The following is a 16,279-nucleotide window of genomic DNA, read 5'->3' on the forward strand; positions in this document are numbered from 1 at the left end:
GAGGTTATATATTCATATTTACTTACAGTTGCTCTTTTTTTGGTAACGCAAAAAACGTCACTTATCCTTCGTTATTTATACTTTGATTTTTGACATATTCGTTATTGTAACATAATTTGACGTCACAATAAATTGGCATCTTTGGAAAAATGTTCATTTGTTACCCACTGTTTCTCCCAAGATTATAGCAACGCGTCATCACACCGACAATACTAACACAATCACATCTTCACTAACGCCACACATACGCGTTGTATTTTTCCTTTGAGCCGCTAAAGGCCGTTGGCTACAGTCTGTTGCTCGACCAACCAGATGCGGCACGGAAGGTATATAACTCCTGCGCGCTCGGAGTCACAGTTACTTAAGCGGCCTAACCGGCTTATGGCGGTCAGTGAGACATGTCACAGTGCCTATAAACCAATTTTTTGGATCCCTAGTCCTCACCTAAAAAGGGGTGTATATGTATATCTATTGTATTCGTCAATCTGTATCACTGAATGCAAATATTTACTAGCTGCCTCAGCAGGCTTCGGAGCAACGGTCTTATTCATCCGCGCTGATCGCGTTGCCTCAGTTTTTCGTTCCCTACGTTTCGCATAGCTTTGTTTCTTAGTTTTTGGCATGTTTTCGGTTAAAAACCTGATATAAATCTATTGACCACAACTAATGTTTGTCAATCTATGCTTATTGTGCTATGGTATTATTGAAGTTATAAAAAAATCGTTAAAAGTCTACTTGCAGTCTACGTCTTCGTATATTGCGCAATAGTTATTTATGCTACATGTGGGATAAGTAGCAAATAATCGGACAGTCATGTTGTTGCGACATAAACCTTACAGCGAATGTCGTAATCACGACTGTCATATTTGCTACTTATCCCACACGTAGAATACAATATTTTTCACAAAAACTGATCTGGAAGTCAATTTTGTGTGGAATATAATAATTTTAAAACTTAAATTACTATAGCGGCATCAGATGGCGTTTGAGTAGTTACATGAACGATAAAACTTAAATTACTATAGTGGCATCAGATGGCGTTTGAGTAGTTTCTAGTAAAGTGAAAAAGATAGAGTGAGTTTAATACAGACTGTACTCGTGTGGTTATATTTCTATAGTAGTATAGTTTAGGTGGAATCTGTGCAGTTATCTGATATTTAACCGAACATGTGCGTTTATGAAACACATATCGTCAAGTATGCGATTATTGTGTATTTCGGAGATGACATAGAGCGCTCGGAAAGTCGACTTCCAGAGCAGGTGTTGTAAAAAATAATGTTTTACATTCTTCGATTGTTAATTTACTAAGAGGTTACTTTACCAGCAGAATTTGTGATATTGATATTGTTGAAGACAATAGTTTAATAAAGGAAGTCGAATATTGATATTGTTGAAGACAATAATAATAGTTTACTAATGGAAGTTGAATATTGATATTGTTGAAGACGATATCAATAGTTCACCAACATAAGTCAAATATCGATATTATTGAACACAATATCAATAATCCCGCGTAGTTGTGTCAATTGGAATCCGTCCCAATTAACAATAACACAGCTCACTTGTCGAATAATGGCAAATTATATCTGTACGGTATGTGCACACAATGTATCTCCAAGTGGGACCGCGCTGTCAGATGTTTTCCGCAATCACGCTAAATGCGGTGGGCACCGTCTTGATTTTTTGAACTCCCGTTCTCAAAGTCATCTATTTTATCTGATTGCGAATATCAGGTGAATCATTGCGTAAAACCACGAACTTAGTAATACATGATTTCACTCACAAGGGGAGTGTCAAACTTGGGAATCACAGATTTCCATCACTTTTATATATATTGTAGGGCAGGGTCCCCTCAATAAATATATAAAGCGGCAAGACGCCATTCGTTTTTATTATTGAGAAATTTCAACTCAAAGTTCTATATGTAACTTAAGTAGAAGGAACCTTTTTACCGGTTGCAGCAATAGTTCCGTGGCGTGGCGGTAACGCTCTTGCTTACTGAGGGACCGAACGGCTGTTCAAGTTCCGTTAGAGTTACTTTTTTTTTTTTTTTTATAAATTATTTAATACAAAAATAAATAATTAATAATTAATATTTCTATAAATTATTTTTTTATTTTTAAGTTAGGAAAAAATACAAAAAATGATAAAAATAGGATTTGTAATAATTATAATAACAAAGTAATCAATATTATCAAAAATAAAGTCGCTCAGTAAGCAAGAGCGTTACCGCTACGCCACGGAACTATTGCTGCAACCGGTAAAAAGGTTCCTTCTACTTAAGTTACATATAGAACTTTGAGTTGAAATTTCTCAATAATAAAAACGAATGGCGTCTTGCCGCTTTATATATTTATTGAGGGGACCCTGCCCTACAATATATATAAAAGTGATGGAAATCTGTGATTCCCAAGTTTGACACTCCCCTTGTCAGTCGTGATTATATGAATAATTTATACAAGACTTTTCTAGAATAAATTTATCAGATAAGTATCTTCTGCACAATAAATAATTATTTGATACATTTGACGAAGAGTGTATAATATATATTATTAATCAGAATAAGGTTGTAATGTGTTGGCCAGTCGATGATGTCGGTTGCATACGATTGGTCAATTCACTTTATAGACGGATTTTGATTCGTTTCGAGGTGAACTGTTCAAATCCTGATTGGCTTATCAATGAATCAGGTAGTGGAAATAATTTCTGTCCGACTAGACGCAGGATATTCGTTCTTCCGCCCAACTCTGCACGACCAGGATGTGTAAGTACAAATTATTAGCATTTCTTCCAAATTAGCTCGATTATATCGTCATCTGTTTGATTAATTGTTCAAATTTGTATTCAGTGGTATTCGATGTGTGTAATTTAGTACATGTTTTAGTTTACTTTTTATCATGTCGAATGAATTATTAGTGTTGCCTATTGAGATAGATAGCCGGATCCGTGAATATAAGATAGCTTATTGTAGCGGCATCAAGATTTCATAGTTGGTTGTTTGCCATCTAATATTATTTATCTCATTAGTCCAATCTCCTAACTAAGTGGGCAATGATCTTGTATGGTCTGTCATTTTTCGACATTATAACTCTCATATTTTTGTGATGCAATCATAAGTGTTACACCAATCTATTATTCTATTAAATCGTTGTATATTCAATAATATCAATAATGGTTATATTAGATGTAGTACACTAGTAACGTGATCTATTCGATCGCAGCGGATATAGAAATTGATGACGAACGTGCGGATGGAGCAACTTCAGCACAGGGACCAGCACCTGCAACTGCACCTGCACCTGCACCGGCACCAGATCATCCAGTGGTACGTCGTGTGCATGGGCGGTTTGATGCAGAAGTACGTACAGTCTTGCATTGTTTCTAAACCTTGTGTTTTATGAGCCAAATGGTGTGAGGTTGAATGGTTGTAAAGACAAATCGTATGCAAGTGGGCCATTTACTTCGAACATATTTCGTTATTTAGTGAGTTTGTAGGGATATTTCAATAGATTTTTCAGACTATGTATACATCTCTATAGTTTTGTGTTTTGAAGTACGTCTGTTTGAAATTACGTTACCAAATACCTCTGTATTTCGTTTTTTCAATCTGATGATTTTAATGAACATACAACAAATTGGGTGCGTTATATTGTTCGTATGCTCTGTACTAAGAACACATCATATCATGATCTAATACTTTTGGTACTTCCTAACTAAAATATTATTATATCCGTTATCAACAGTTCGTACTTTGATTTACAGATCCAACGAATTCTCGAATTGGTTGGACAGTTAGTCCAGGAGAGGGGAGAGTCGAGAACAAGTGGCACACAACGAGGACGGGGGAGAGGCGGAAGAGGATGGGAAAGGAGAGACAGCAGACGTGAGAGAGGTGGAAGAGGATGGGGGAGGAGTGACAGCGGACGCGGGAGAGGTGGAAGAGTAGGGGGGATGAGTGAAAGAGGACGATCGGTGTGCGAAAGAGGGCGAGGGAGAGGACTAGGAAAGTATGGGCAGAGAGGATGCGAAAGTGCTTTTGTGCGTTTCTATTTTAATTGGTAACTTGTGTACATATTCATTTCAATAAATTATACGTTAATATCTTTCTCTATGATGTTGTAAATAATTATTTTTATTTCTGTTTTTGCCGATTTTTGATTGATGTGGGAGGTCAAAAACATATATGTAAAAATATGATATTGTTACGAAGCGGAAAATTAAGAGAGGAAAAGGATTTATTTTGTGAAGAAGCTCTCCTTTTCAAGTCTCGAGATGGACTGTTTTTACAATAATGTCGGTTGACGCAGCAACCTTATTCTTTTGGAAGATATAAGAGGTTTATAAACGTCTTTTATCTATGATGACTACTAGATCATTAAAAAGGGGACAAAACCGGTGATTTCATCCTTTGTAACAATATAAATAATTTTAAATACGGGGACGGTGAAGAATTTGAGTCTATTGTAGAATATAAAAGAAAAAGATAAAATCACTGGACAGGCTTAGAAAGAAAAAATGATGAATACGATGATAAATATGACGTTGGCTATAACTGGGAAAAATTAAATACAAATAAAATATAAATGAAATATAAATAACATATAAATAAAAGGTGAATGAAAAATAAATAAAATATAAAGAAATATGAATAACATATAAATAAAACGTGAAGGAAAAATAAATAAAATGTAAAGGAAATATAAATAAAATATAAATAACTCTCTAAATCCTGTCCATAGTCAAAATAATTAAAATTACACATTTATTCAAACATTTACAAAAAAATTAAAATAAAATACGCCGGAATTAACACACGTCAGGTTATAAAATTGTCTGGGAGGATGATAAAAATGTTTGAATTTCATAAATAAATTAAAAATCACTGATCCCTTTGTTTATTATTTGACCGCAGCTCCGTCGTGTAATCGTCTAGATGATTGTATTTTCCGATGAAGTTGAAGACTACGGTTTTTTGGAAGCTTCCTTCGTGCTGACTCAGCATTGCACGAAAGTTTTGAAATTGATAATTCTTTCGATTTCGTGTCTTCGTTTTATTGTTCAGTGTTGAATCACACGTTATTGTATTTACGGAGACTGACTGGTAATGACGATGTGTTAAAATTGATTAAAACTGGTATTAAAAATGAGTATAAAATTTCTGCGGGGAATTTAAGATCGGTCGGCTTAGCGTCTTCCCGTAGAATGTTCAAAATGTTCAGCCGTTTCTCCTGCCTGACGCCTGGATCGAGATGGCTGTGTCAAGCAAAACCTTGCGGGCACTTTCGAATCTAAAATATCATTACAATGTGTACGATTCATTCCTATTTTGCCCGTTATGAAGTAAGTACCGGTAGAGTACAACATAAATGTGATACTTTTTTTATTCAGATCTAATTCTTCCATACAAGTATTCGTGTTTACTTAATATTTATAGTTGGGCCGCGTTTCCAAATCATAACTTTGGTATAATTCTGGAAAGTCAAGGTTTGTACCTTGTTTGTTTTAAATTCTTTTTTTATTAGGTATTTCAAAATCTCCACCGGTTGGCATTTATTGCGATTGAATTCAAATTCGGTTTATAATGTCACTCTGTCATTCAATATAATAACATTAGAATTTGACTCAAATCTATGTAGTTTTGTTCCGAATTGATGGCCCGGTATATTCGCTTCGTATTACCAAAGACTTATGTGTGGGCTATTCGTATGTATACCTGCAGTTAATATGTCACATAGTTATTCAATGCTAAATGTACACACATGATTTTAACGCATCTGTCCTTTATATTAAGTATTATACTTAATCTTTTCTTTCTTGAACCAGGCGTCATTATGTTCAACTTTATTCATCTTAAATACTTCAATTTAACTTGTACAGTACATGTTGAAGATTCGTATAGAATAGGCAGTATCAAATTCGAAGCTCAAATTTAATTAGCATGGAATTCATATACAGCATTATCTGTGAATAGTAAACTTACATAACAATACATTCAGTAGTCAATTACACACGTATTAGTTACAATAAATATGACATTGTATCGAATACATGAATATTATGTAAAACAAAATTCAGCAAATAATCTCATTACTGAGCATATTGAATTCAGATGTACTCATTAATTTATTCGCTAGGTGCGTGACCCCAGCGCCACCTTACGATACAACTTACGGTGGCTCTTTTTAGATATTTTACATGTACTAAATGCTAAATAGATGTTTAAAAAATTAAACAAAGTTGAAAAAAATATTATTTATGTTAAAAATGTAAAATTTTACACAGAGCGCATATTAAATTATAAGTTTTCACCTGGATCAGCTGAAAAAAGTAAGTAAAATTAACACAATAACTAAAACAAGTCTCATGTGAATAAGGTTAAGCAGTGTTAAAATCTGTCAAGAAGTTTATTGTTAAATTAATATTGAATGAAAAATAAGTATTAATATTAAATATATAACAATCTGAAATTATATAAAAAATAAAAAATATTTCATTTTGACATAATTATATATTTACGAAAATATCTAAAATTTTTATTTTCTTTATTTAATTTTTCAGATAAAAATGGAATTTGTGTTAAAAACCGGCTTTCAATCTATTACCCACAATATTATTTTCCAACCACAAACTTTAATAAAAGGTAAAAATTTAGTTCTGGCTGAACATGTGAGAGATGTTGAAGAACATCGAAAATTAAATCAAAGTTATTTAATTAAAGCGCGCGTCATTAGACAAGCATCGGTAAATTCAACGCCTTACAAACATCATTGAATGCAATAACACTTACATACTACAATTATCATTGTTTGGATTTTTTTTTAATTTTATTTTTATTGTTTTAATATTTCAGATTAATGAGACACGACTTGTGACAGATGTCAAGTGTGATTGTGTATACAATCAGAGCAAGAAATGTAAACACATCGCAGCATTAATTTATTTCATCAATAGTGAAAAGAGTGCAACAAAAACAAGTAATGAACAAGTATGGGGAAAACCTAGTGCCCGACAGTTTGCAAAAGATAAATATGCTAAAGGTAAACAATTTGGAGAAATGTTTCCCGCAAAAAGAGAAAAATGTTATGAGGCTCCAGAAATAGATATTTCTCAATTGTTAGAAGAATCTCCTTTACAACAGGTGATGGTAGCAAAAGCTAAAAATACAAATATACATACGGTCAAAAGAGTCATGAATTCATTACTGCAACAAGTCGAAATTAATTTAGAAAAGGAAGACTGTGAACAATGTGCAATTAATTTTCTAATTTCTTGTGATGAAAATACGCAATATAAAACAAATTTTAAGTTAGATAAGAAGTTAAAAGATTTTTACGTCGAAAAAATTGAAATGTCCGAAGAAGATATTATAAAACTATGCTGTGAAATTTTGGGACAATCTACTTGCACTGAATGGTATGCTGCTAGACAACTAAGATTGTCTGCTAGTAAAAACGTGCACAGTATTAAAGTAAGAAAAACTAAAACTATTGAAAGTCTGGTGTATGAAATATTACATCCAAAAAAAATTGATTGCGCTTCTACTAAGTATGGTTTAAATAATGAATCACTTGCAAGAGAAAATTATGAAAAAGTTAATAACTGTACTGTGAAACGTGTTGGTGTCACAGTTTGCAAATTTCAACCTTGGCTTTGCGCGAGCCTTGATGGAGTAGTTGTACTAGATGGATGTATCTCAAAACTAGTCGAATTTAAATGTCCCATTTTATGTAAGGATAAACCTGTGATAAATATAACTGATAATTTGTGTAATGTTAAATATTTAGAACTCATTGATGGTGCCTGGGAACTGAAGAAGTCTGATAGTTGCTACACTCAAATTCAAATACAATTGTATGTGAGTGGGATGAATATTTGTGATCTTTTTATATATTCACCAATACCAGGTGGTTGTTGTTTAGTTGAAGTGCTTCGTGATGAAGATTTTTTAAAGAAAGTTATTTCACAAAGTGAAATATTTTATTTTCGAGATTATTTACCAGCTCTTTGTGCGGCAATGACTAAAGAACCAAGTACAGAGAATGATGAAAACATTGATACATCAAATACTGATAGTTGTGATGAAAATGAAATTTACGTTGACAATAACAATAACAGTGAGGAAACCTCACCAGTGCGAATTTTTACAGAAAAAAAAAATTAATCCATCAGAATAATTATATTAAAATAAATAAGATGTTTTATTTTATATTATTAAAAGTTTATTATATCATTATATTACATTATTTTAATATTACATAAAAAAAGCTTTATTACGTGTTGCTAAAAGTTGAAATATGATTTATTAATGTATATTTTATGCCTAAGAATATGTATTTAATATATAATTCAGTTGTAATGTTAGTACATGATCCAAAAAATTTAATAAATTAACCAGTTCATTAAAAAATATCAATTATTTTGAACCATTAATTATATTCTTCATTTTTTTTTTTGGAAATTATTGGTGGTTGTAAATTTACCAAAACACAGCATACATGTATGATGTCATCTACACAATGAAATAGATTTTCAGGAAATTTATTTAATACTTGATAAAGTCTTAATCGTTGCATTATGCGTTCAATATGAATTTGTACTTTTGCTATGCTGTACGTTTCTTGAGTTTGTTGTGTTGTAAATTCAGATTTTTTCTCTAAAAAAGGTGGCATAACCATTTTTAATTTTTTTCCACTTGCATCGATAAATATTTTAATTTCCGGAAAACCTTTGTCAGCCAAAACGACGTCACCATCTTCTAGAAGATCTAATAAACCTGATTCAATTGTCATTTGAGAGTCAGATTTACGACCACCAGCTACTTTTGATTTCAAGGAAATAAATCCTCCTGGAGTGATACCTATGAGAACCTTCGCAGTAAAATTTTTTTTATAATGCGAATAACAATAAACCCGATGATCAACATTAGCAGGAATTTCAATATTAAATTCAGTACAATCGATGATTACTCGAGTATCACTGTAATCATGATGAAAACACTCAGGCATCGTTGCTTGAACAACATCAATATCCGGCCAAAATACTAAATTAGCTGTCGTACTAGCTAATTGCTCCAAAATGTCGAAAAAAATTCTTGAAATCGTTGTTCTATGCACGTTAAATAATACGCCAAGAGCCGAAAAAGTGAGTCCTGTTTTTAATTTCATTAAAAATATGAACAGTCTATCTTTGTAACCAATCGTCGATTTTTTAGGAGGTTTTGTTCTGTCTAATAAAAAATTAAAATTATTAAATGTTACACCAGCAAGATCTATGAGTTGCTCGTTTTTTTTAACTGATGAAAATCCTTCAAACATATTGGTTACTTGAGTTTCATGATCAGCAAACGTTCTATGTGGTGTACCGCACTCCTTGTTAACATATTTTTTATTATTTGTAATTATTTTTGACGTCGACGCTTCCAGAATCTCTGTTTGTGTCTCAGCATCACATTTGTTATTAGTGATATACCGATTACAAATGAATGTTTTTGATGAAACATTGGAGGTAAAATATATATTCGCTTCACATGCCTGCTCCACCGTTTGATTCATGAATGTATTAATTTGATCACCTTCAGCTATTTCAGGCGGTTCTACAAAATTCATCACCGGATGTATCTCAGCCGTTGACGATAATGACTTTTTCATTATTCTTCTCTCCATGAAGCGTTTGTGTCTAGATGAATTAATTACGATAACAGAAATAAAAATTAAATTAACTATAATAGGTATTGCTAAATTTTTAACTATACCGATTAATGTGACTTAATTTTTTAGTCGATTATTTCGATTAATCTAAATATATTAATCGAAACTAAATTCTTTTACGTACCTATTCAAAACGGCAGATTCGTTGACTTTACGTCGTCTATAAGCTGATGGAAAAATAGTTGGAGCGAAGTTGGGACTTGATTCAATATCTGATTTTTCACCGCTAATGAAGTGTTCACTGCATATAACATCCATAGGTTTTGGAGACCATAACGATCCATCAATACTTTACAAAAAAAAAATTAAACTATTACATACTCAGATTTCTTATATGATATACACATGTACATGATATTATTCTATAATATATGGTTATAGGTTATAGTAATACTTACTTTTGCCTTTTAACAGCAGCGATCCATTTTTTTCGCTGATTTAATTTCCAATTGGCAACCGGAAACTTATAAAATTTACAATTGCTATTTCGACTTGTATTTTTGCAATCGACTACACAACAACTTTGATGACCCATTTTATTTACTTTATTTAATTTAGTTGACACACGTGTTATTTTAATAGCCTTAAGTAAAAAAGAGCCACCCATAGTTCTATATTGTCCGCAGCGAGCGCTGACATCAGTTCTGTGTCCCCCACTATGCCTTACGCACCCAGCGATGCAATAACGCCTGATAGTAAATATCATTATCGTTCTATTACAATACTACAGTGAATCGTCAAGATAGCGTATGCGTAACGTACAACAACAATGGGTACCATCCATATTAATGAGGCTGAAGTTAGTAACGTTAACGTAATGAAACATCGGTGAAAAAATCATTATTGCATAATTTCAGAATAACATTCATGAAATAGGATTTGTAAAATAAGAAAATATTTTATCCTGATTTTACATCGTTACAGTAACAATACTAATTCTATGTTCATCTATTGTCACGAACTAAGTGAAAATAAAGTGACTAATTTCGATTAATGTGTTCAAGACGATGTCAGATAACTATGTTTACGTTAATGTTGACACAAATAAAAATGTTTAGTTGAAATAAGCAAAGAAAAGTATTTCGTCACAGTATCTATAGGTAGAGATGCGGCTTGAACTGCGTGAGAGGCATGTAAGAGTAACGGATCTCGTATTATCCATCGATGTATGGTGTGGACTGCGCGATCCCAACATGAAGGCTCTCGAAATTGCCCGCTAGAGTTAAACAAAGCGGGAATGAGGTGTCGGTCAATCGCCCAGCCTATTATATTCTACCGGTCTAAGCCGGGTCCATACTATGCGTCGATGGTGTTACGTGTTATCAGGCAAAAGCTTCTTGGATTGGCCACTGGAGTCCGGCGCTGCAATCGGGTGGGTATGGCGCGAGTAGGGGTAGCGCGCTGGCTTTCAGAATTCTCACTAGCTCGCCAGACATGGTGGAGACAAGAAGCGCTCAGAGAAGTTGAGTAGATATTTGGCTTCTAAGCAGTCACGGCGCCGCGGCGTGAGGGGACAAATCCGTCGATTTAAAGTAGGACGCAAATAGGCGTGGGTACACATAAAAAAGCGTCTAGTTCCCTTCGGCCTGGACACTGAAGTATCCCATGTGTCCGAACCGGGGATCCGGCGTCTGAATTTGAGCAGATCACACACGCAACAAGCGTCTGGTTCCCTTCGGCGTGGACACTGGGGTATCTACCGGGTGTCCCATTTTAATCTTACATCTAAATTATCTCGAAAAATATTGCTCTGATCAAATTTTGTTTGAAACAAAAGTCTTAGAGTTCAAAGGGGGACGTTCAAAAAAAATTTTGTTGAAGGTCCCAAATTTACAATAGCGACGCTACGATGGCTGACATGGTTTTTTTTAAGGGAAACCTAACTTTTTTTTATGACGAAACAATGCATTGCATTGAAACTAACAACTTTTGTGAGAAACATTTTTCGATTCAGATTGTGGTTTTCATGTTGGAACTCCATTTTTGACTATTTAGCGCTGTCCGGAAGGTACCATACAAAACCCAAACATACAAATGCTGAAGTATGTTATGCAGAAATAAGCGCACAAGGGAATTCGGCTGAGACTTAATAAAGCCATAAAGAAGACCAAGAGTAATAGCTGACGTGAATTTCTCCTGGTAGAAGACAGTGACCCGTGAGGCAAACTGCACGAAACAGTCGTCGAGTCATGACTATTCCGGGGAAGTCCGACTTTCTTATCGTGCGATAAGCATTTCTTTCTTCGCGAAAAAAAACAAACATGCCCACAATCGTGCAACCTCAGACACGCACACACAGATGCATGCACACTTTTGTTTAGGTTTGTTTGGGTTTGTTTGGGTTTGTTTGGGTTTGTTTGGGTTTGTTTCGGTTTGTTTGGGTTTGTTTGGGTTTTGTATGGTACCTTCCGGACAGCGCTAAATAGTCAAAAATGGAGTTCCAACATGAAAACCACAATCTGAATCGAAAAATGTTTCTTACAAAAGTTGTTAGTTTCAATGCAATGCATTGTTTTGTCATAAAAAAAGTTAGGTTTCCCTTCAAAAAACCATGTCAGCCATCGTAGCGTCGCTATTTTAAATTTGGGACCTTCAACAAAATTTTTTTTGAACGTCCCCTTTTGAACTCTAAAACTTTTGTTTCAAACAAAATTTGATCAGAGCAATATTTTTCGAGATAATTTAGATGTAAGATTAAAATGGGACACCCTGTATATGCCCGAGTCGGGATCCTGGCGTCTGATTTTTGAATGGATTACATGGATCGAATTTATTATCACTTCGGGTCATCGGAATCTCAGAAAGAAATAATAGACAGTTTCAGTGGCTTAGAACCAAGTATTTTGAGGCATTGCGGTCTATTAGGACGACTGCATTCGACATGTGTGTACGCCAGATTGTAAAGCGTCATGAGTCGCAGAATAAATAGAATAGTATTTGAACAAGACCAAAGATATCCTTAATTGTAACCGCGGCTCTCTAACACTATAAAACGTGCTAAGTCGGTAACGAGAGAGGTCCTTAGTGACCTGACTCACTTAGTGACCGGTCAGAATCCGGGACATCTGTATTACGTGATCTTCTAGATAGGGAATGTCAGAAGTAACACAGTACCTAATACCTACTCCATGTTGAATTGTGATAAGGCAATACCAAATTAAAGTGAAGGTACCATATTATTTAGACATTGCAATTATTTGCGAAGATGATCTATGTGTAAATTACAATGAAAATAAGTAATGTCCATATTGTATGATTAACTGGGTGTGTCATTCAACAAGTAATATATGATCTGATTTAACAGATTTAAAAAGTCTCATAGATCTATGCAGATTTCATAACACTCTCAATGATTTCAGCATTTTCAAACTGATTCTACATTTGATTATACTTATTTTAAATAATTCGACTGGTTTAGAAATAATATGAGCTATTTCAGATGCTCTAACAACTTCAAACCATTTAATGTGAAATTTTTGCACAAATAGCTGAATAACATCATGATTTCATAGGCTTCAAATGATTTAAATCGATTTTTTCAAGTTTGTCAGTGATGTAGAACATTTGGAACAATTTTATTTCAAATACACAAGCCACTGGTAGATTCCAAATATGACAAGATTTTATACACTTTATACAATTTGGACAATCCTGTGAGAATTGTAATGATTTAAAGCTCTTGACAGTTTGTTTTATTCATTCAGCTATGAGGTAAATCCTGCACTTGTATCTTTCATTTGACAGTGTATCATGTATGACGATGAAATTAGAAACGTTACTGTAACAATGAATGTTTAAAAAAACTCGCTAGTTCGCATCTTTAGAAATGTCCGAGATTCAGGGAACTATTATGAACCAAATTAACCTTAATGTTGAATAGCTTATTCCGCAAAATTCGTTCTTAAATTGCCCAATAATAACGATTTTCTAGTATGAAATTTTGCTACACTAACGTTAGTAACTTCAGTCTGATTATCAAAATGGCTGTTGTACTTTCCAATGCAACTCTAGTACTTCAAATGAAGCTGAGGGTAGCCGCTAAAGTAAGCAGTCACACGTGTTGAACTTTTTTGAATTAAAATAATACAGTTCAGTTTTATCTTTATGATGCTATACAATAGTTGAGAGTTCTAGTTATTTTATCACATTTTGATTTTCATACTTCACGACGTTATTTGAATGACCATTAGAATCTTGAATGCTAATTCATGCTGGTAGCTACAGCCTTGTGTACTGCAACAGTCGAAGCAGACAAGACATGCTTGAGAGATATGATTACAAAAGACTGCACGATCCGCACAGAAATTCACAAGTTCTCAGTGGGGAATTCACCATATTTCATGGGGGTTCAACTTTTTCATTCAAAGCATCCAGTTAATTCACAACCTAACTTTCGCTGTCGTTAAGACTGAGCACAATTTCTGTCACTAACATGTTAGTAAGAACAACATAAGTACCTGTAAAAAACAGACAGAATAACAATCGCATACAAAACGATAAACATTCAATTAGTCATCCATTTGTACTACAATTATATGTTTATGAAGTCTATAGTTTGTTTGATATGGTAACAGATGGTGTATTAGTAATAGTATTGTGGTCAGCGCATACCGCTTGTTGCTGGAAAGTCAATGGTACTGATGGATAGGTAGATGAAGTCAATTATTGGAAAGTCAATGAAAGACTGTTCGAGACAGTATGCGATGAGTGACAATCTCAAAGTAGCTGTTCTTTTGTGTTAGTTATGCCCGTAGCGTAATGTTAGTGATATTAACAAATCAACGGTCGGTTAACAATGGGCCAGGTGACTGCGAAACATAAAACAAACGAAAATCAGGGTTTTATTATGGATTTAGCTGAAACAAAGGAAATGATTTCAGCTTATTATATGAGGCTGAAGTTAGTAATGTTATTGTAATAAAACATCAGTGAAAAGAAGTGTCATAGTCCAATTTTCGAAAGACTTTTCAAGGATTTGGTTTTTTAAAATGGGAGCATGTCTCGTTTATCATGGTTTACTCAATATCGTATATTCTCAAAGGTGCAAAATGACGATTTTTCTCAAACGCATTGTCACAGCAACGTTATTAACTTCTTCCGCATTTTATTATTGTGTTGGACATATCATATGAGGTTACATAATTCCGCCAATATCAAAATGTATAGCGTACCGTTGATTGAAGTACTGACAAATGTATAGTAGTTTTTTTGGTCAGTAGTTAGTGATGCTGAACAACAAAGAAATGAAGTAAAAGCTTGATAGTCTCATGACAATCGGTTTGTTCCAATAAGATATGTAGAATGTTGAGTTTTGCAGAGCTGCCAATTATCTTCCCTTTGGAATATCGGTTTGCCGAAGTTTAACATTTACAAGTTCCGATGGATTCGAACAGAATAGGAATGGTCTAAATGACTCTGAAATAAACGAAAAAATAAACAAGCAAGGAAAAGGTCCATTTTATCAATGATAAGTACTTCACCGTGCGACATCGAATCAAAGCAATAAATTGAGCAAATACATACTAAACATACAAATTAATAAAAAAATAAGTCATGCATTTGGTAGAGATGAAGAGGTTGAGGCTTAAGCTATTATGTCTATATTAAATGTTACGTGTATAAATATAATCTAATGAGAATTAACGAAGTACAATAACGTCTGATTTGAGTGAAGCATCGTGAGTATTCTTCCAGTAGCTTTGGTTAGCATTGTTCTATCTGATGATTCATGACGAGCGAACAACCTTGTTCTTGGCATTTGCTTTATAGCCATGTATGCATGTCACAAATGTTGCTGGTTATATTCTGGTTGTTATTCAGGCTATTTATCGAATTTGTATCCGATTACAGAATATCTCATCTTTTCTTTGGTTCGATTCTGTGTTTACACCTACCTCAGACGAGCCATTTTGTGACATCACAAGAGCCCGTAATGCAGATGCCACTAATAATAATTAACCTTTAGAGGGCTGGACTGACTTTCTTGGGAGTCAGTAGATAAATCGGAATCTCCACTGGACGTGTTGACTGTTTATAAACACAAATCATACCTCTAAGAAATATCGAATTTCAAGGGAAAAATGACAGTCACCTAATGGATAATAATAATAACAAACTGCTCGAAACCACAGTGTTCATTCTATTTCACTCTTACTACACTCTATCACTGATTTACTCACTCACTTATTTTATAAGATCATCGACATGATCGATTTTCACGAAGTTAGCAAATTGATTTTAAGATTGGATAACATATAAATAACTAAATAATGATAATTTATCATGTATATTGTACGATCGTCAACGTGACAGCGTCATGAGGCGGCCATTTTGGTTAAACGGTTTGCAGCGCGGGCAGCGCCATTGGGCTGTTGCATTATTAATTATTAATTTAATAACTGCTTTACCCAGCAGCCATTTTGATAATTTATCGATCCACTTCGCAACTTGACAATATTATACCGACCGAATACGGATTCAGATTTATACCAAAATCAATAGGGGGCGAGATTTCGATGCCAAGAATCTGTGTATAAAACTTCAAGTCGATTCATAGACGCGTTCGAGCGGAA

The 16,279-nt window shown here is 34.0% G+C and overlaps 1 protein-coding gene and 1 long non-coding RNA gene across 2 annotated transcripts in view; one reads left to right on the forward strand and one right to left on the reverse strand.

The window, feature by feature from the left end:
• LOC124293695 (glutamate receptor ionotropic, NMDA 2B) overlaps positions 1 to 16,279 on the forward strand; it is a 1,867,270-nt gene that overhangs the window by 186,496 nt on the left and 1,664,495 nt on the right. The gene's annotated exons all lie outside the window — the stretch shown is intronic.
• LOC124293700 lies at positions 9,589 to 10,264 on the reverse strand. The gene is made up of 3 exons (XR_006903578.1): positions 10,106 to 10,264; positions 9,832 to 9,996; positions 9,589 to 9,675 (listed from the first exon to the last, which is right to left on the reverse strand). It is a non-coding gene; the product is annotated as an uncharacterized LOC124293700 (long non-coding RNA).

Source organism: Neodiprion lecontei, chromosome 3, assembly GCF_021901455.1.
Source record: "Neodiprion lecontei isolate iyNeoLeco1 chromosome 3, iyNeoLeco1.1, whole genome shotgun sequence".
Taxonomy (NCBI): domain Eukaryota; kingdom Metazoa; phylum Arthropoda; class Insecta; order Hymenoptera; family Diprionidae; genus Neodiprion; species Neodiprion lecontei.